The 20,294-nt window shown below is 39.1% G+C and overlaps 1 long non-coding RNA gene across 1 annotated transcript; it reads right to left on the reverse strand.

Moving 5' to 3' along the window:
- Positions 1–8,791: 8,791 nt before the first annotated feature.
- LOC109030223 (uncharacterized) lies at positions 8,792–20,093 on the reverse strand. The gene is made up of 4 exons (XR_011900398.1): positions 19,288–20,093; positions 17,950–17,998; positions 14,705–14,813; positions 8,792–11,725 (listed from the first exon to the last, which is right to left on the reverse strand). It is a non-coding gene; the product is annotated as an uncharacterized lncRNA (long non-coding RNA).
- Positions 20,094–20,294: the final 201 nt, after the last annotated feature.

Consider the following 20,294-nt stretch of genomic DNA (forward strand, 5'->3'; position numbering starts at 1 on the left):
ACTTGTGCAATATTTTTAAAATATTCTTACAATACTTTGAAAAAATTCAAGAAATATTTTGAAAATATTCAAAAAATATTTTTCAAATTAACTGAGGTTAACATGAGTAGATTTTAAAAATAATATAAAAAGTTTTTAAAAATATTTTGTGAAAATATTAATTTAATATTTTTAAAATTTCTTAAAAATATTTTTTGTCTAACTGGGTGGCCACTGGGGTTACCACCTCTGATTGGCTCAGCCATCTTAGGCTAAATGGAGCCCTTAGGACCCAAAAATGGCGGACGCCATAAATTAATGTAATGCAAAATGACTCAAAATGTAGTTTTCTTTGCTTATCGTAACGAGAAATTTACTCGAATGCACTATTGCGACATCTTTACATATTTTTAAGGCTAATCGTGTGCAATTTTTGAGAAAAATTATCTTGGATGTAGTAAGGTTGGCAGCAAGAGCGGCTGGTGATAACCGTCAAAAGTTGGCAATGACCCCCCTCCCATCCACAAAAACTAAAACAAAGCACCGCCATTTTTGGGTCCTAAGCCTCTCCATGGGGCTCAGTGGCCATACTCTCTCAATATAGGTACTCTAACCTGGTACTGGGAAAAATATTGATTAACTCAATATTTTTCCCAACTTCGTAAGTGGGATTTTTCCCTGGGACAAATCTCGTGAAACGGCCCGTGGAGACAAGGCCTTAGTAACTCATTTCAAACGAGAAATTTTACTCCTGACACTTTAACAATAAAACAAACAAAAAAACGGAGGAAATTTGACGACATCTGGAAGCCGATACTCGGTTTTTCTTGAGGAATGTGGGTTCTCGCACCAGGTGGCAGCACTGGGCTTGAACGCCGAGTGTTTGGACTTCCGGTCCGGGAGTTTCGTTTCCGGTTCGCGCGGAGGAACTGGACCCGCTCGGCGCGACGATTCCCCGCTCGCCCTCGCCACCGAATTATTATCTCGATGAGCCGAGATAAAATACACTACGCTTTCCTATAACGCACTGCTTTTTCGAGCTCATTTCAGAAACAGCATATGCGCCGTTAGTATCCTTATGAGGATAGGTGCTTCTGTGTATAAGCTCGGAATAGTAATTCCTTATTGCAAAATGTAGTACGATATGTGACCTCTTCGGCCGCGAAACCATTCTTCTGCATTCGTATTTGCCTGTGCTGCTTCTAGAGTCCTCACAGAGGCTCACTATAGCTTTTCAAAACCAATATAGACTAATTAGAAATGCAAAATAGATTCCTAGTAAAGACTCAATATGACACAGCGTACATTTTCACAATGTTGAAATAGAGCTTTTTTTAATTCATTACTTTCCTGTTTTTGAAAGAAGGAGCCTGAATTTGCAAAGCGTTGAAAGACCACCTTAAATAACACAGTCAGGTATTTGTGCTGAAATGGACTATACAAAAATGGATAAGATCAATAGGAACTACGCGTAGCACGCAAACCTTGAGCACTAAGATTTCATTTATATCGATGGTGAAACTGCAAAAATGCGTATTTCTGTTTCCGGCGTTGCAGATTTCCTTTCATACATTCTCTTCTGCATGGAAAACCGCTGAACGTCATTTCTTGAAAATTTCATTGACAATTCTTCTCCTTATGGAGAATATTCTGCAAAATTGTCAAGTCATGATGATGATTCGGTCTTCTTTTAAAAAATAAAATGGTAGTAGAGACTTTTGCAGTTCAGGCTGACTACTAAGACAGGCTGGCCAAAAATTAGTACTTTTACAGTACTTTTTCAGTACATTCCCGAGAAATTCAGTACCGCCTCAATAGAAAAATGCATTACTTTTTCAGTACTTCCATTCGACGAAATTCAAAAAATGTCAACAATTTGAATCCCTCACTCTAAATGCGACAAAAATGAAAAAAAAATGACGGAAATGAAAAAAATTCTGGACCTCCCTGCGGAATTTCCGCACTTTTTCAGTATTTCTGGACCGCCCTTAAAAATTCAGTACTATTTCCGGACTTCCCGGCAATTCCGGACTTGTAGACACCCTGCAGTTTTACCGTCGATATTCACTTGGTTTTTAACGCATAATGACACCCACAATTCTGACTCGGATTCTAAGTCCCTGCTTGAAACTGCTTAAAACCTGCGAGAGAACAAGTTCCTGGTCGAACGGCCGCAGAGCAGCGGAAGGAAAGTGGGAAACAAAGGCAAAACGGGCCGGAAAGATGAACGCGAACCAAGGGATGGGGGGGGGGGGGGCGAGCGAGGCGAGAGAGTAATTTAAACTTGGGCCGGCGACGAAATTGGAAAAGGGGGGCGGGGTGGCGATAGGGGTCGGGCGAGGGGGCTTATTCAAAGGATAAAAGGCCCCGCGAAAAACGTCTGTTTGATCTGATCTGATTGTCTGATTAAGTGTCGGACATTTGTTTAGCGTCAGGCCGCGTCGAGTCTGATGGCCTCGTTGTCGCGTCCTCCGGAAAAACACTCATCGAGCGAGGATCCAAACCGCATTCCCGTTTCACCGAAGCAGAGTGTTTACGTAGGAAGAGAGCGGACATCTCGAAATATGGAGCTCTTGGGGCCAAAAAGAGCAGCCAACCTTGGAAAACGAAAAATGTCACCGCCAATCTTCAGATTCCGATGTCAAACCAAGATGACAAAGACCGTTCATACAAATAAATGGCCGTTTTTTCGTAGAAATGAGTAAAATTGTGCAAACACTAAGAAAAAAAGGTGCTTCACAAACGATGGGTCGTAATATTTGTCATTACAAATCACACTGGATAATTTGAATTCGTAGATTGGCTGCCCCTCTGGCCGCGAGGAACACCAAGAACTAAATTCAAAATTTTTGACAAGTCCAAAAGTCCATACTCTCCGTATGTAGGTGCTCAATACCAAATATGGCAGTAATTTTCCAACCAAATTTTCTGTATCGGGTTTTCTATAAAATTCTGCCAATCTAATATAAATTGGATCATCGGTGCTTCGGTGCTTACTTGCCTCAATGCTTGCTCCTCAGTTGCTCTTTGTCTACTGCTCAATAGATTCGAGACAACGCAGTCTTCATTCGGTGCTTGAGGAAAGATAGTTCTCCTCTCTTTGATATCGGATTTATAAGATTGACATTGAAACCATTTAAGGTGATTCGATGGACGCCATATTTTGTGTCAGAACGGCATGCGATATATCGCATCACTTGGTTCCATTTTTTCAGCTACTCGTCATTTTTCTCCAATTTCGAGATCGCAATTCTGTTGTCAGGAGACTAAAGCACTCACTTACCAATTTTTACAAAGAAATTCAACGTAAAAAAGGCGTGGTTCTTTCAGAGAGGAAATATCGCATTCGAGTGCAGTTTCGATATCAGTATCGAATGCGATGTTTTCTCTCTAAAAAAACCACGCCTTTATTACGTTGAATTTCTTTGTAAAAATGGGTAAGTGAGTGCTTTCGTCTCCTGACAACAGAATTGCGATCTCGAAATTGGAGAAAAATGACGAGTAGCTGAAAAAATGGAACCAACTGATGCGATTTATCGCATGCCGTTCTGACACAAAATATGGCGTCCATCGAATCACCTTAAAGCTTGCAAATAAGTTACGGAATCAACCCTAGAAACGGACTAAAATCCTTAGTTTAAAATTTAGAAGGATTTCAGAGACACGATGAATAATGTGCGGGCAAGTAAGCTTATGAGTACTTCGCGTTTACGGCATGGAGCTCGAGAGGCAAGGCTGCGTAAGTCGCCTTCATCTTGCCGCGTAGGCAAAATCACTTCCGCCGAGTTCGAATAGTTATCGCTTGCGCCTTGAATAAATCCATCTACTAAACACCACAGTCGTATCTAAGCACGGCCAGCATCGTGTTAGAAAAGCAAGCTGCGTAGGCTGCCTGCTGTGTAGACGAAATCACTGCCGCAGAGTTTGAATATAATTATCGCATGCGCCTTGGATACATCTATCTACTGATTGTGAGCACTACGGTCATATTTATGCAAAGCGTCGTTATTAAAACGCAGGGCTTTGTAAGTCGCCTTCATCTTGCCAAGTGGGCAAAATCACTGCTGCTGAGTTCGAATAGTTATCGCCTGCGCCTTGAATAACTTTATCTACTAAGCACCACGGTCATATTTAAGCACAGCCAGCATCGTGTTCGAAAAGTAAGCTGCGTAAGTTGCCTGCTGTGTAGACGAAATCACTGCCGCAGAGTTCGAATATAATTATCGCATACGCCTTGAATACATGTATCCACTGATTGTGAGCACTAATGCAAGGCGTCGTTATCCAAACACAGGGCTGGGTAAGTCGCCTTCATCTTACCGTGTAGGCAAAATCACCGCCGCTGAGTTCGAATAGTTATCGCCTGCGCCTAAAATAATTGAAGCTACTAATATATTACTAGGAACTAGATAAGCATAGCATGCAACAGAGTTGCAACGTCCAAGAGCGCTGGTGAAGTCAACTCATGAACGGGTCATTCCGATCCCCTTGTTCGGTAGATCGAATCAATGGGAGAGATGGGACATGATTCGAAAACTCTAAAAGCGTATATCTTCCTTAATACTAAATATTGATGTTTAAAGGAAGTTTCATTGGGTTTTCTCGTGAAATTGTCCATGAACGCACCTTTGAAATTAAAATTGTGACGGAATAAACGTAAAATATTACAATTTTTGTCAAAAATGTCATGTCCAACTTCTTCCAGAGACTCCTTCTATGACGCGGCTGATGTTTTCATAGTTTGACTTATTTCTGAAAAACGGAACTATGTGCATTAGACGTGAGCCATGTTATGCATATATTCTTACGAGTCTTAGGGCGCATGTCTTGATGCACATAGTTCCGTTTGGCAGAAATACGTCCATCTGTCTTAAAGTGGTCTTCATACGTCTTCGATTTTGTTTTTCCCGAGGCAAGGCGATTTGGACTGCATTTTGCAATTGGGAACTATAAATTCTGGCTCTTCTGGAAAAACACTTATGTGCATAGGGAAACTAACGGCACATTCGTCGTTTTTAAACTGGGCTGGAATTTATAGTTCCGATTTGCAAAATGTAGTCCATTTGGCAGTGCTGCCCTGGAGCTACACGCGCCGAATCAACATCGTAATTTTCGTGAAGATTGAAACTTTTGAAGTCAGGTCAATCGTCTTCCCCCCACCCGACCCCCCCCCCCCCGCTCTCGGCTCCTCCAGGATTGCTTTGATGAAGAAAGTGAGAAGGAAGGCCACGGAGGCCCAGAACCAAGAGCCCTCCGCCTACCCCGCTCTCCTCCGCCTATACCCCCGCTCTCCTCCGCCTACCTCCCACCCCGCTCGCCTTTTTCAATCTCGGCTGCAATTCAAATGCAAAATGTACAGCACTTGTCGTCTTTTAAATTAACACGTATTTTTTTCACTCGACACCCGCCCCCCCCCCCCCCTTCCGCGATCGAAGGGCACAAGTAAAAGTTCCGTAGCGTAATATTTTGTTTCTTTTTTCTGCTCTTGGAGCCTTCTCTTGGAGTGGTTCAATTATTGGAACGGAAATCAACTGATTCCAGTAAAAATTTTCATAATGGTTTCATACACTGGAGGAGAGAAGACTCATAGAGCACTCGACAAAGAATGAGAAATTAGCTCCATAATGAACGTTTTCTCATCGAACTTTCCAAATTCTACCTAACGTGAAAAATCATAATTTTTTCGAAGATTTCTCATTCAGTCATTCTCAAAAAAACTTTGGCGTTAGCAATGAAAATACAAGAAAAGCTGAATACATTGTATTAATCGGCATATTTTAAACCATAACATAATCAATAATTTGATTCAATAATTAACCGCTTTACTATTTCTTAGCACTCCTAGATTCAGAGCGGGTCACACGTGTTTTACGGTTTTTCTCGGATTCCCATTATGGCGATCAAGTTGTTTTGAGCACAGTGGTCTTGAAGAAGGAAAAAAAAAAAAAAAAAAGAAAAAAAAAAAAAAAAAAAAAAAAAAAAAAAAAAAAAAAATGCGACAAAAATGTACTCAAAAATGGTTTGCAGAGGGTGAGTCTATGGTACGTGTGGACTTCGTGAAAAAATCGTGAAAATTCCAAATCTTGGCTGGTCCCAATCTTATTTCATTCTGCTCTTCCTTTGATACTCCTCAATTTGGTTTCTTCCTTTCGGTGATATACTAGTATCCCCTAAAGTTGATACTAAAGTTTTATCTATATAAAATTGCAGCTTATTTCTAATCCACTCGGAAGGCTGTCTTTAAACAGTTTCGCTCATGTTTAAAAAGTCAGCTGTTCAACATAGTAACGCCATAGACGGCTATGTATTCTCGTTGAGTTTATATTAGGATCGCATTTTGCAAAAAGGAAGCAAGAGCATTCCAATGTCACTAAGATTGTGAAACTTTTTTTACCTTGCAAATATAAACTGATTACATAAACAAGTTGTATCTTTACTCCCAATAAACTATGAATTCAAGACGAGAATTACTTTTGTACATTTAAATTATTGCATGATTCTAGAATTTTTTTTCAACAAATGTAAGTTGCACAATCCTAGCAACATTAGAATGCTCATGGTTCCCTCTTGGAAAATGCAATCCAATTGTGAGGTGTCCTTTTCAATGTCAAACAAGCACATAGCTCTGTATATTGATGTTAATGGAGAATTTGCAAGGGTCTGAAATTTGATGAATTTCCTGTTTAAGTGGAATCTTCTGAGTGAACTGAACACGAAGATACCCTTGATTCATAAATTGAGCAATTATTAGAGGAGATATGACAAAATAACCGATTCTGCTAAAATACATGTGTTTAAATGGGAAATGCCGCCAGATGACGTCACAAGGCGGCACATTTTCTCACTTTTAAATCAATTTTTCTCCAATTTCCCATGTCAGAAAAAAATTATGAAAAATATTGCGAACTCAGCTCATTAGGCACTTTCAGATGAAGCAATAAAAAAATTGCGTGCAAATTCTCCATTGTTAACTCTCAAAAAAGAAAGAAAAAAAATGAAATTGATGGCTTGGGCGGGGGACGGTTGCTCCATGCGGGGTGCGAAAAATCACTTGCTCTTTTGAGAAACAGCGGACGTGGTCTTTTATAAAATCACTGTTTATCCTTGACCATTGCCTTCAAATTTAAAATTCTAAAGTTAATTTTTTAGAGGAGGATTTGCTCTAAATGTTATACTTTCATCCAACCCCATTTGCTGCACGAACATAAAAGTACAAAGTTTAAAAAACTTGGAACGAGATTATCTCAAAGCTTCAAAACCCGACATTCGCGGCTTGAACATAGTATATGGTTTCATAAATTTATTCCTCAGATAAATAATATTTGGGAAATACTATTTCCTTGGATGTTTAAATAATATGTAAGGAGGGAGACCATTGAAATGTATCTCGACAAACGGATTTATACAGGACACTGTAATGAACAAATCTAATAAAATAAGTAAAAATTGTAAATTCGAATTTCTTTTATTTCATTGGATCGTTTTCATTTTCCATTCATTTTAAATTTCTGTTTTCACAATTCTATACATCACCAACAAACACTTTTGCATACAATTTTAATCTTATTTTTCTTTTTTCATTTGGAAAAAAATACCTACAATTTCATTCAAATAAAAAGCAATACAGCAGCAGCTAACACTGTTTCTACATGCAATAAAAGGTTATAAACTCAGTGTTTCCACATGCAATAAAAGGTTATAAACTAACAGTCAATGTCTTCATATTAAACATCCTAAAGTTACATAAGCTGTTTAACAATAGGGATCAACTATCTGCACTGACTTATGATGTATGCACAGGAACAATGCTCATGAGGTTACCGATGCTGAACAGACACGACGTCCTTTTGGCATAAATCAAATTTTGAAGGAGCTTCGCGCTTTTATTCTCTCTAAACAAATTTCAAATATTTGAGTACTTGAAAATTCCGCTATACGGGTGTTTCTTCCGATAAATTCAAAGATGAGGTACTTGAGGCGTAACCGCGAAAGTTATCGATCTAACAATAAGTTGGCTTAACGATTTGCCGAAAGAAATTATTAGGTACGATTTTTTTATATGAATAATTACTTATAACAGTTGTAGGTGGTCTTCAATATGCATCGCGGACTTGCGCCCCTTAAATGAGGAGCTTGAAGGACAAGGCGCAAAAGTGCAGTTCTTGGCCAAATTGAGATATTCATAAACTCAACTAACTTTCGTTGCGCCGTATATTCTGTGAAAAATTCACAACTAAAATCCAACTTTAAACCATCAAAAAGTGAGTTTAAAATTCCTTCCCATCATAAAGCTCCATGTAACTTTGAAACTTTAAATACGTATTTCTTGAAATAGCAAAAACTGCACTTGTGCGCCTTGTTCTTTAAGCTCCTCAAATGTACTTTGGAGAGGTGAACAGCCATTTTGATCGCATCTAGCACAAAGAAACCAGCGCGATCACAGTGTACTCAGAATCGTGCAACTTCTTTTCTTCTACAAATATTCAAAATATGTAGTATTAAAATTTACAATTATTTTCCTATAAAATTGATAATTTTTTTGGTGCGGAGCGAAAACTTTTTGTTATTCTGAAAGGTTTTTAAACTATCAGTTAAAGTTTGATTTATACATGAAAGATGCTAGGGAGACATTATCAGTTAAAGTGTCATTCATATCCAAAAAGTGCTGGGATAAAGGGGCATGAGACAATGAGCATTATAATTTGACTAAATTATCGACCCCTGTGTATTACTACCAAACCAGCACATATTTTGTCGGCGTTTAGCCGAGGGTAAAACCCTCGTTTCCACCGTCCACCACGAGGAGGAACCGACATCAGACGGCAACGCCCTGGTTCGCAACGACAAGTTCTGGGCGCACCCTCACTCACAACAGTGAACAATTCGCCAATGACCGAATGCAGGGAACTCCTCTACCACCGTGCGATCCAGCAGTGAGACAACAAACTCGTAGCTGGATACTCTCTACAGAGATAGAGATTGCTGAAACTTTGTCCGGCTTGTTCGGCCCAGGAGAACAGAATACCCTGAGCCACGAGGCCCCGGAACTCTCGTGAAGTATTCGGCTCTCCTGCATCAAAACCTACTTCAATCTGCAACATCGCCCCAACCACCAGCCCGTTTGAGAGGTGTCCGACCCTCCGGTTCCGACTTTGCCTGGTCTAAAGTGTCCCGGGGGGGATGACGGCTTTAGACTTAATGCGCAAGCATCGGCAGATACCGGAGGTTGACCAGTACAGGATTGCCAGGCTTCGATCGGTCACCCCTGCAATTGGTCACTGACGAATCGCGCAAAGTCGGTCACAGATCGGGATTTTCAGACCACTGTGTACCGGTTGATCCTTGCACCTCGCGGTTCAAGGATATGGCCTAACTACTATCAGTGGTCCTCTGAAGATCATCGTTCCCCTCATGTTCCTCAGGTTCCGCTTGATCTCTTCCGTAAGCCAGGGATATGGGCTAACAACCAAGGTAATAACGTACCAAGGTTCCGCTTGATCCAAGGCTGCAATGGATATGGCCTAACATCCAAGGTGTGAACAGCCTGCTGCGCGCGAAGCAGGGCACCGAGGAAGTGGTTGATCCATGCCCGAGCGTATTAGGGATATGGGCTAACAACCAAGGTAATAACGTACCAAGGATGCGCTTGATCCTACATAGCTCGTTACGATGTGTGAAGAGATATGGGCTAACAACCAGAGGCGAGGGAGGGTGCAGAATCACAACAGTTTGCCGGCGTTTGGCACGGGTCAGAGACCCGCCCCAGGTCCACCACGAGGAGGCTCCGGCACCAGACCCTTCTCTCTCTTTTCTCACTTTCTCTCTCACTTTTGTGTCTCCCTTTCTTTCTCACTTTTGTGTCTCACTTTCCGTCTCACTTTTATGTCTCACTTTCCGTCTCACTTTCCGTCTCACTTTCACGTCTCACTGTCCGTCTCACTTTCCGTCTCACTTTCCTCCTCACTTTTCTTCCCATCTCACTTACTTTCCATCTCACTTTCCAACTCACTTTCCATGGTGTAAATGGCCTAAGATGCTAAAGCACCGCTTTAAAATAAAATTATTTTACTACTACTACCATCTCACTTTCCATCTCACTTACATTATATTACTACTACTACCATCTCACTTTCCATCTCACTTTCCATCTCACTTTCTCACTTTCCTACTCTCTTTCCTTGTCTCTTTCCTACTCTCTTTCCTTGTCTCTTTCCTGTCTCTTTCCTTGTCTCTTTCCTTGTCTCTTTCCTTGTCTCTTTCCTTGTCTCTTTCCTTGTCTCTTTCCTTGTCTCTTTCCTTGTCTCTTTCCTTGTCTCTTTCCTTGTCTCTTTCCTTGTCTCTTTCCTTGTCTCTTTCCTTATCTCTTTCCTTGTCTCGTGTTTCATGTAGGCGTTTGAATAGTTAGTACAATACGATAAAGTATTAAAGTAGCTGAAAAAGATATAAAAGGGAATGGTGGGGAAGTATAGATAATAGATCAGGATGGCATGAAACGTAAGGAAGAAATGAAAAATTGGAAATATTTCATGAAATTTAACGAGGCTGTGAAATATTTCATATTTTTCAGGGACTAGAGTATGCAACCCGCACTCAAACACACAATAATAGAATAAATTCACTATTTTTACATTTCGCGAAACAGGAGGAGCAACCGGTATTTTTCGATATCTTTCATAAATTTCTGAAATTTCATGAAATATTTCGCCTGAAATTTCAAGATTTTATTTTTCATGCAATTTTGCCACCCTGTAACAGCTATATATCTATGAAGTTTTGATACTTGTTCAACCACAACACAATTATCGATTAAAAATAAAATGCATAATATACATTAAAGACGTGTCATTAACTTCCGCAAAAACAGTGGCGCCATCTGCGGTAGGTTTCGACTCGACATCAGCAGGGGCTGCATATTGTAATTGTAGCAAATCAAATAAATTCCGGACGAAAATAACTTTACTGGAGCGAGTCCCTCTCATCCGTAGATTATGTATTTCTCACAAGTATTCATACTAGAGCTGGAGGTGATATTGTATTGGGGATGCTAAGAAGCGTAGCTTGCTCCGATGAGCAGTCAGGCTAGGATACAGGTAAATAATATATCTCTTTTCTTCCCGTTCTTCTCTCTCTTTTCTTCTTGTTCTTCTCTCTCTTTTCTTCTTGTTTATCGCTCTCTTTTCTTCCTGTTCTTCTCTCGCTTTTCTTCTATATCTTTATTTCTGTCTCGTGTTCTCTGGTAGAATAAACTAGGGGGCTACGCCCCCTGGCCGCTACGTGGCCCAACCCCCGAAGGCGCTCCGCACCATCAATGGGCCGCTTCGCGGCCCTATCTTTACCCTCCTATCAGTTTTAGTTTTATTTTTCCCCTAAAGAATTACGATTTGAGGTATACTTTACTTTTAGAATGAAATAATTTTGGCTTTGGACGAATAAAGAAAAAAAATTTTTTTTGGAGTCAAAAGGACGTCATTTGGAATGACTGCTTGATGAAATATTGCAGTAAAACAACGAACAATGTTATATCAGGTAATAATTAAGGATCATAGGAGTCGGGAGTCGAACCCATACCTTGATGAAAAGGGACGCTCCCGATGTCTTAGACGACTCGGCCACCGCTCATCTTGCTGCATCGGGCGCCAAGCTTGTGTTGATAAGCAGAGCTGATGCGCAGGCTACACATCTACTGCGCAACCTCCTCGACCACTGCACATCCTCCCGCGCATAGCGGTAGCAGTCCCGGAGCATTCTACAAATTCCCTCACTTTTATAACGTGATTTTAAAAATATCTGGGTCCTACTTCCAAAATCTGATTAAAGCGGGCTCATGTAGGGCCTATTACCTGTCGATTTACGCAAAAATCATGAAAATCGGCCCGGTAGAACGCTGGAACTAAGCGTTACCAGTTACGCAAAATTAGGAGGTCTTGGAGCTTTATGTATGATTTCACTCAACTGATAAAGTATTTCGATGTAAGAGGATGCAAAATCAATGGCAAATCTTGGGACGCCCAGCACTGCGAAAATTCTGGATTCACGTTTAAGAAGGGAGCATTTCAGCCCCGAAACAAAAATCTTATCGCTATGATGGCGTTTGGGCGGGATATCTCGCAAACTTTTCTTCATTTATGAGTAATTATACCAAATGTTTCAATAATTTATCCATTTGAAACTGTTAGATTCCTTGTTGCCGTTTCAATAATTTTTTAGTCCGGGTGACTTTTAGTTCATCCTGCTGCAACGGCAAATATGCCGGCTTTTTCATTTGCTGTAGCAGCGTATGGAGAATCATAGAGATGAGCTTGTGTAAAAATGGAAAACTAAAACCCGCCCATTCAAAAATGAATGGTAAATATACGTATATTTTACCCAAAAAATCATGATTGAAGGTCCGGGACTCGTCTTCCAACCGCAGAGGAATTGGAGGGCCCGAATCCAGGACTCTCCACCATAAGAAAAATCCCCACCATAAGAAAAATCCCAGAAATATATTACTAAAGGAAAAACTAAAAACCACCTTTTCAAGGATGATTAAAGTAAACATATGTATATTTCACACAAAAAAAAGAAGAAAAAATCAGAATTGAAGGTCCGGGACTCGTCTTCCGCTCGCAGAGGAATCGGAGGGCCCGAATCCAGGACGCTTCATTCACAAGAAAATAATATTTTGATGAGAGAAAATGGACGTATATTTTACATGTTTCTGAGCAAAAATTTAGAAATGAGGAACTTGCATTTAAAGTAAACGCGGGGTACTGGCAGTTACATTTTCCAGAGAAAAAACTGAACCCAACAAAAATTTAAGACAAGCTTATCTCCATGATCCTCCAGCCGCTGCTGAAGCGAATGAAAAACTGGCATATTCGCAGTTGCAGCAGGATGAATTAATTCATCCGGAAAAAATTATGAAAACGGCAACAAGACAATTTTACCAGTTTCGAATGGATAAATTATTAAAACATTTGGTAAAATTACTCATGAATAAAGGAAATTCTGCAACATATCCCGCCCAAACGCCATCACTTTGTGGTCAACTCCCTAATGTTGAAGTTTGAAACTTTGCAATGTCGTAACGGGAGAAAAAAATTTCCTCGGTCATGAAAATTTCAGGAAAGTTGCACTTCAGAGGGGAGGACAAGAAACTAAAAAGTCAGATTAATTCACCGAGAAACGGGCCTATGCCATCGTGCTATCTCCAAACCCTAAATTTTTAAGTTTAAAACTTGGCATCGTTGCAGGAAAAAAAATTTCCCGATCATACAAATTTCAAAATTTACGCATCTCTCACATCGGAGATTAAAATTCAGACCAATCCGAGAAAAAAGGGGCCAATGTTAGAAATTTTTTCGCAAAATTCATAATTGTGAAGCTTGAAACTTCGCAACGTTGCAACGGGAGCAAAAAAATTTTCTTGATCATGAAAATTTCAGGAAAGTCGTACCTTATACCGGAAAATAATGCACTAAAAAATCAGATAAATCCAATAAGAAATGTTGCAGAGGGAATTCAGTTGCCTTACGTGAACCTTTTTTCCAGAAAACTTAAAAAACCCATGAAGTCGCGATTATATCTCCAGGAGCTCCAACAACCTGTTTAGAAATTGGACATATTTCTTTCAAACGGAACTATGTGCATTATGACGTGAGCCCTGTTTTGCACATATTCATATGGGTTTCAGGGCTCATGTCTGAATGCGCATAGTCCCGTTTGATAGAAATAGTCCAATTGGATTGCATTTTGCAAAAAGGAACCACTAGCATTGCAATGTTGCTAAGATTGTGCAACTACTTTTGTCTTGGAGGAAAAACCCGATTATCCATTAATAGGTTCTATTTTACTTGCTAAAAACTGTAAATTTAAGACAAAAATTACCATCTAAATTTCATAGTTTTTCACGATTTCCGCAATTTTATTGCAAAAGATGAAGTTGCACAATCTTAGCATCATTGCAATGCTAGTGGTTCCTTTTTGCAAAATGCAATTAAATTGTGGTTTTTAGTATCTGAGAGTTCTCTTGACATTCCAGCTCAAATTTTTCGTTCACGACCAACTTCGCTTTAAACCCCCTTCAAGAGCACCATGCCGAGTTTGATAGTTTTCGAACCGAGAGATACAATTATGATACTGCCGTGCTGAGGGAAAACGCCGTATGAACCTTCAGGCGTTGCCACATTTCCCCTGATAAAACCCGAATTTCCTATTAAATGCATGAATATTTTTCCTCCGATTGTTTGAACGATTTGGTTCGCAATTTAACCTAAAACCCCTTAAAATATAAAAGGAAAATATTCGTAACTTTCCTCAAAAATAAAGCTTGTATCGAAGGAAATTTGGCAACTCCCGGATGTTCATACGTCGTTCTTCCGTAGCACGGCACAATAGGCAACGTGGAATGCAGTTAGACTGATTTTCAGTGGCGTGGCGTGAATTGCGATGTATCGATTGTTATGCCATTTAAACCTATGGTAAAGAATCGATTATTAAGGGGTTCGCTGCGAACATCCTGTTAATCGATCTTTTTCCATAGGTTTAAATGGCATAACAATCGATAAATCGCAATTCACGCCACGCCACTGCTGATTTTACTAAAATCTACCCAAATGGCGACTGCTAGTATCAGTGGTGAGGAAGAATACTGCCAGCTGATTTGAAAAACTGAGAGAACAGACAAATGGTCGATTCGTTCGCAATTAATTCTGAGAGCAGGGAGGAGTTGGAGAGATTTTACCGTGACGAAGCGATGATTCGTAAATTCAGGAACAGCTCTGATGCAATGTGAAAATTCGCAGTTTTCGTACGCCGCCTTGACGAATGTTGGAGGGACCACAAAATAATTACTGCAAAAAAAAAGAAAAGAATGTTTTAATAAATAAATTCAACATAAAACTGTAATTAATATTATAATCATATAGTTCCCAAGGAGCATGGAGCAACGGAATTTTGAAAGAATGGCCAAAGTTAATGGAAAAAATTGAAATTTTTTACCATTTGAATTGCATTATCTTTACATTATTTGATTAATACATTCCCATCGTAAACGATCGAATAGTTCTATGTATAAGACAGTCAGGCGATTTGCAATATAAAAAAGTGCACCTTATCGCGATTTTATTCCAATAAATTTTTAAAAGAGGAGTCCCTTCAGACAGGGGTTAGACAATATACGCATCACTCCAATCTGATAGCAGTAACTTTGCCATGTAATCGCAATTTATTGGAACATTTGCTGATTTTATTTTGAAGCACAATTTAATACCGCCCTCCCGCTATTTACCCCTATACATGTTATGAAAATGTGTGTATACGATCCCTACGGCTACAGAAAAATTACATTTTATAGTACCGACCAAAATAATTGTTCATCTGCGAACCACAGATTGTGGCTTTGACTTGTTAATTTAAAAATTTAAAAAAAAAAGAGAAAAATACTGGGCTTTGAAATATGTCTCTGGATTGGTTTTACAGATTTAGGAAAACAACTTGAGCCAACTTATTAGCTCGTCTTTTCCATCTCGAGGAAACATACGGACATTTACAACGTATGAATGGTGGAACTATAATAAGAAAGAACACATCGTGTGAGAGGAATCAGGCTTTTACCCTACGCTATTTCAATTGGACTGCATTTTGCAATTTGGAACTATAAATTTTGGCCCGGTTTAAAAACAACATATGTGCCATTAGTTTCCCTATCCACACAAGTGTTTTTTCAGATGAGGCAGAATTTATAGTTCTAAATTGCAAAATTCAGTCAAATTATGATTCTTACTCCATGCGCGTCTAGGAGAACGTAATTCTATAATTACATGCCCTGCTCATATGCCACAGTCATACCTCAGAAAAATTTAAAAAATGGGCGTTAGATGAACAATGAACATGGGACCGGTTTAAAAGACGCCGCCGTGTGCTCAAGGCCAAAATTAAAGTAGATTTCCTTTAAAAGCCTGTTCTTTACGGACACTATAAGCGCTGCCTTAGAAAGGCTAATAAGCCTCCGAAGTTTAAGGTGATTCGATGGACGCCATATTTTGTGTCAGAACGGCATGCGATATATCGCATCAATTGGTTCCACTTTTTCAGCTACTCGTCATTTTCCTCCAATTTTGAGATCGCAATTCTGTTGTCAGGAGACTATAGCACTCACTTACCAATTTTAACGAAGAAATTCAACGTAATAAAGGCGTGGTTTTTTTTAGAGAGAAAACATCGCATTCGATACTGATATCGAAACTGCACTCGAATGCGATATTTCCTCTCTGAAAGAACCACGCCTTTTTTACGTTGAATTTCTTTGTAAAAATTGGTAAGTGAGTGCTTTAGTCTCCTGACAACAGAATTGCGATCTCAGAATTGGAGAAAAATGACGAGTAGCTGAAAAAATAGAACCAATTGATGCGATATATCGCATGCCGTTCTGACACAAAATATGGCGTCCATCGAATCACCTTAAAGTGTATCCCAGAAAATAAACACAAACATTTCTATGAATGGTATGTAGGTATGTAATTCTGATTCCGCAACTTTGAACTTCGCGCAAAAAACGATCGTGGAGAGCCTGCAAAACTTTAGGTATACTTCACGCATCGCGCTATCTCGTCGAGCCTACGCTACGGCGCACAGTGGATCGGGTCAATAGGAGAGGTCGGACATAATCTGGAAACTTGAGTGCCTATAACTCCATTAAATCAAAACTTTGAGATTTAAATATGGCTCCATTGGTTTTCTCGTAAAATTTTCCTCCAGGAACACCCCTTCAAATTTAAAATTTGACGAAATGAACATAAAAATTTGCAGTTTTAGTCAAAAATTTCATGTCCGACCTCTCTGATTAACTCGATCCACTTTGCGGCAGAACCCGAAGTGTTGTCTCGCTCTCGGCTTTTGCCCCGTCCAACTTTTCTACCTCTGCGTTAAAGTCTTCGAGTCAGCGAAAAAGAGACCAAACTCTATTAAGACCGCGTTCAACAGAAAAGAACCAAGTGTCAAATTTAAATGGGCAATGTAATTCTTTACGAGAGAACGTTTGTGCGGATTCCTTTAAATATTTTAAGGAATTTGTTTCGCACTGTATAAAAAATTCACCGAAATTTGCACGAAAATTCGCACAACCGTCTATATGAAAAAAATTAAATTGCCCGATTAAATTTGGCAATATACTGGAAAAAAGCACATTGGATCTGGAGTCTAGACTCTTGAAAACATCGGCTAGAAGAAGTACTCTTGGTTCAATCAGAATCTAGCTTAAGTCCAGAACCAAGCCTCTTAATTTAAGCGGATTTCGTTTTGATTCAAGCAAAAATCCGATTGAATCAAGAGTATTTTTTTTGTCAATGTTTTCAGGAGTCTGGACTCTCACCTTGATCTCATATCGACGGAAAAACTCCCAAAACTTCGTAGCTCGGTTTGCGACGTTGCAGATTTTCTGTCATTCATGATTTTTTAGGTAAAATGCTACGTCAATAAATTCTTAAATACATCCGTGACTTTTCTTCTTCGTGAGAGGCAGGTCCAATTCGTAGTCTCCCAGACGAAGGAACGTAACTCTATTCCAAGGTTGCCAAAATTGACTAAAAAAATTAATTTATTTTACTAAAACGTACCTGAGAAATTGTTAGTCAAAATTTGTCCGGTTTTTGCGTGAAGTCCACGGAATAATCAGTGAAATTTTCAGTTAGAAATGCCCTCAATTTTTCTTGATAATGTCACAATGTGCAATTTGCGAGGAGAGATTTGGCAACATTGAAATGTAGATACGTTCTTTTAGAGGGTGGGGAGGGGCGAATTGACGGAGAAGAGGAAAGCCAACAGACAGTAGGTAAATACAAGGATTTAGATTCTTTGCACATGCCACATGAAAATTGAAACAGGGAGAAAAATAATTCGTCAGGACAAATTAAGAAAATGAAAAAATGTCAGGAAAAATTGTGAAAATCAAGGAAATCGGGTACGGGTAAAAAAAATAGGACTACATACCTTCAGCGACTCATAATTTTGAAACAGGCAAGTAGTGAAGCTGGAAAATCTGAAAAATAAAACAAAAAGAAAAGAATAATCGAAATGTATCAAAGGGATGAGAGTCATGATTTACAGTGGAAATTGGGAGTCACATTCTGGAAAAAAAACACATTGGATTTAGAGTCCAGACTCTTAAAAACATCGATAAGAAAAAGTACTCTTGATTCTATCAGAATCTAGCTTAAATCAAGAACCAAGCCTCTTAATTTAAGCGGATTTCGTTTTGATTCAAGCAAAAATCCGATTGAATCAAGAGTGTATTTCTTGTCAATGTTTTCAAGAGTCTGGACTCTAGATCCAATGTGTTTTTTTTTTCAGTGCATTTTCCGGATGAAAGAAAATAAGTTCATGAGTTGGAAATAGGATTAGGAGCTTTTTAAGTTTAGAATTCGAATATGACCAGTGTGAGCCGATGCAAATTGCGCAGATGGAGTCATGTGGTGGAAATTTTGTCGGTAGAAGTAATCACTGTGAGTCTCTTTTAAAAATCGTCTTTAAACAACAATAAAAAACTAGGTACTCGTAGATCATGATTTGTGATTTTTGAGGCCAAGTTCATGATGCAGAAACAAGTGACAAAATTCATTTCAATTTTACTTATGGGATACTTCCACTTCTCTCATACCTACATCACCTCTCCGGAATGCGAATTGTAGAAAGAGAGAAAAAAAAATTATTTCCACCTGCAATCAATTGTCCTCGGATAAGAAATCAATAAAATGAGTTTTTTGAACTACGATATTTCGACGCATCGGACATTATTTAAAATGCACTAAAAATATGAAGCCGATGTGATTGGTCGGGAGAGGACTTGACAGCAATGATCTGTTGCCAATTTTTCCAGATAACCATCTAGAGCGCGGAATTTTGAGTTTGTAGAGCTGCGATATATTGGCGTGCATGGAAATTTAAGTAATTTTGATCCGAGAATGTTGATAATAAGATATAATTCACTGGAAAAAAAAAACACATTGAATCTAGAGCCCAGACTCTTGAAAACATTGACAAGAAAAAGGACTCTTGATTCAATCAGATTTAAGCTTGAATCAAAACGAAATCCGCTCAAATTAAGAGGCTTGGTTCTTGATTAAAGCTTAAATCTGATTGAATCAAGAGTATTTTTTCCAATCGATATTTTTAACAGTCCGGACTCTAGATCCAATGTGTTTTTTTTCCAGTGTTAAAGAGTTTTTTTATATTTATGAAAAAAAATATATGAGTTTTTCTGAAAGTTTTTAGCAGTCGTTGGTAGGTAGGAGGGAATATTAAAATTGTGATGCGAAAATTAGTTCTTACCTCACACAATATCCTTATGTAGGGTATCCTTCAGTTCAGTGCGAACTTTCGGCAGATAAAAACTAGCGGAGGGCAGGGTTGTTCAACTATTCACTTCATCACTTACACTCGCGAGAAAATTATTCGCTGAAAGAAATCACTGAAATGAAATACCGAACACAAATAAAACTGATGGTAATGCAATTCGATTACAAGTTTTTCACACACGGACCGGAGATGAATATAATTTCATATCAAAAGTTCAGAATGATCCGGGTTGTTCAACTATTCACTTCATCACTTTTGCTCGCGAGAAAATTGCTCGCGAGAAAATTATTCGCTGAAAGAAATTACTGAAATGAAATACCGAACACAAATGAAACTGATGGTAGTGCACTTCAATTACAAGTTTTTCACACGCGGACCGGAGATGAATATAATTTCACATCAAAAGTTCAGAATGATCCGGGTTGTTCAACTATTCACTTCATCACTTTTGCTCGCGAGAAAATTATTCGCTGAAAGAAATCACTGAAATGAAATACCGAACACAAATAAAACTGATGGTAATGCAATTCAGTTACAAGTTTTTCACACGCGGACCGGAGATGAATATAATTTCATATCAAAAGTTCAAAATGATTCTTAGTATGAAATCTTCCGACTTGTTTAACCACTACACTCACACCCTCACGCCACGGATACTCAACTACAACTACCCGATCGGAACTTCCGAGCTCTCGAGTTTTGCGACGTTTTCCTTATTCGTCCCAAAGACGTGGCTTCAATTTCGAAAATTTCCCTTTTTTTTGGGTTTCCCAGGTGAAAGCGGTACATAAACTCAAAAAGGTCGCCCCTCTGACGTAAGGGTGTATCTCAATTTTCAGGTGAGCCCTGTATCACATGTAAATCTATGCTTTTTGGGGCTCATCAGGAAATCGAGATACGCCCATACGTCAGAGGGACGACGAAAAGAGAAAGCGTTTCCACAATAACGGCCGTTCGGTTTGCTGATAAAAAAGGGTCAA

The sequence above is a fragment of the Bemisia tabaci genome, chromosome 8 (assembly GCF_918797505.1).
Source record: "Bemisia tabaci chromosome 8, PGI_BMITA_v3".
NCBI classification, from domain to species: Eukaryota; Metazoa; Arthropoda; class Insecta; order Hemiptera; family Aleyrodidae; genus Bemisia; species Bemisia tabaci.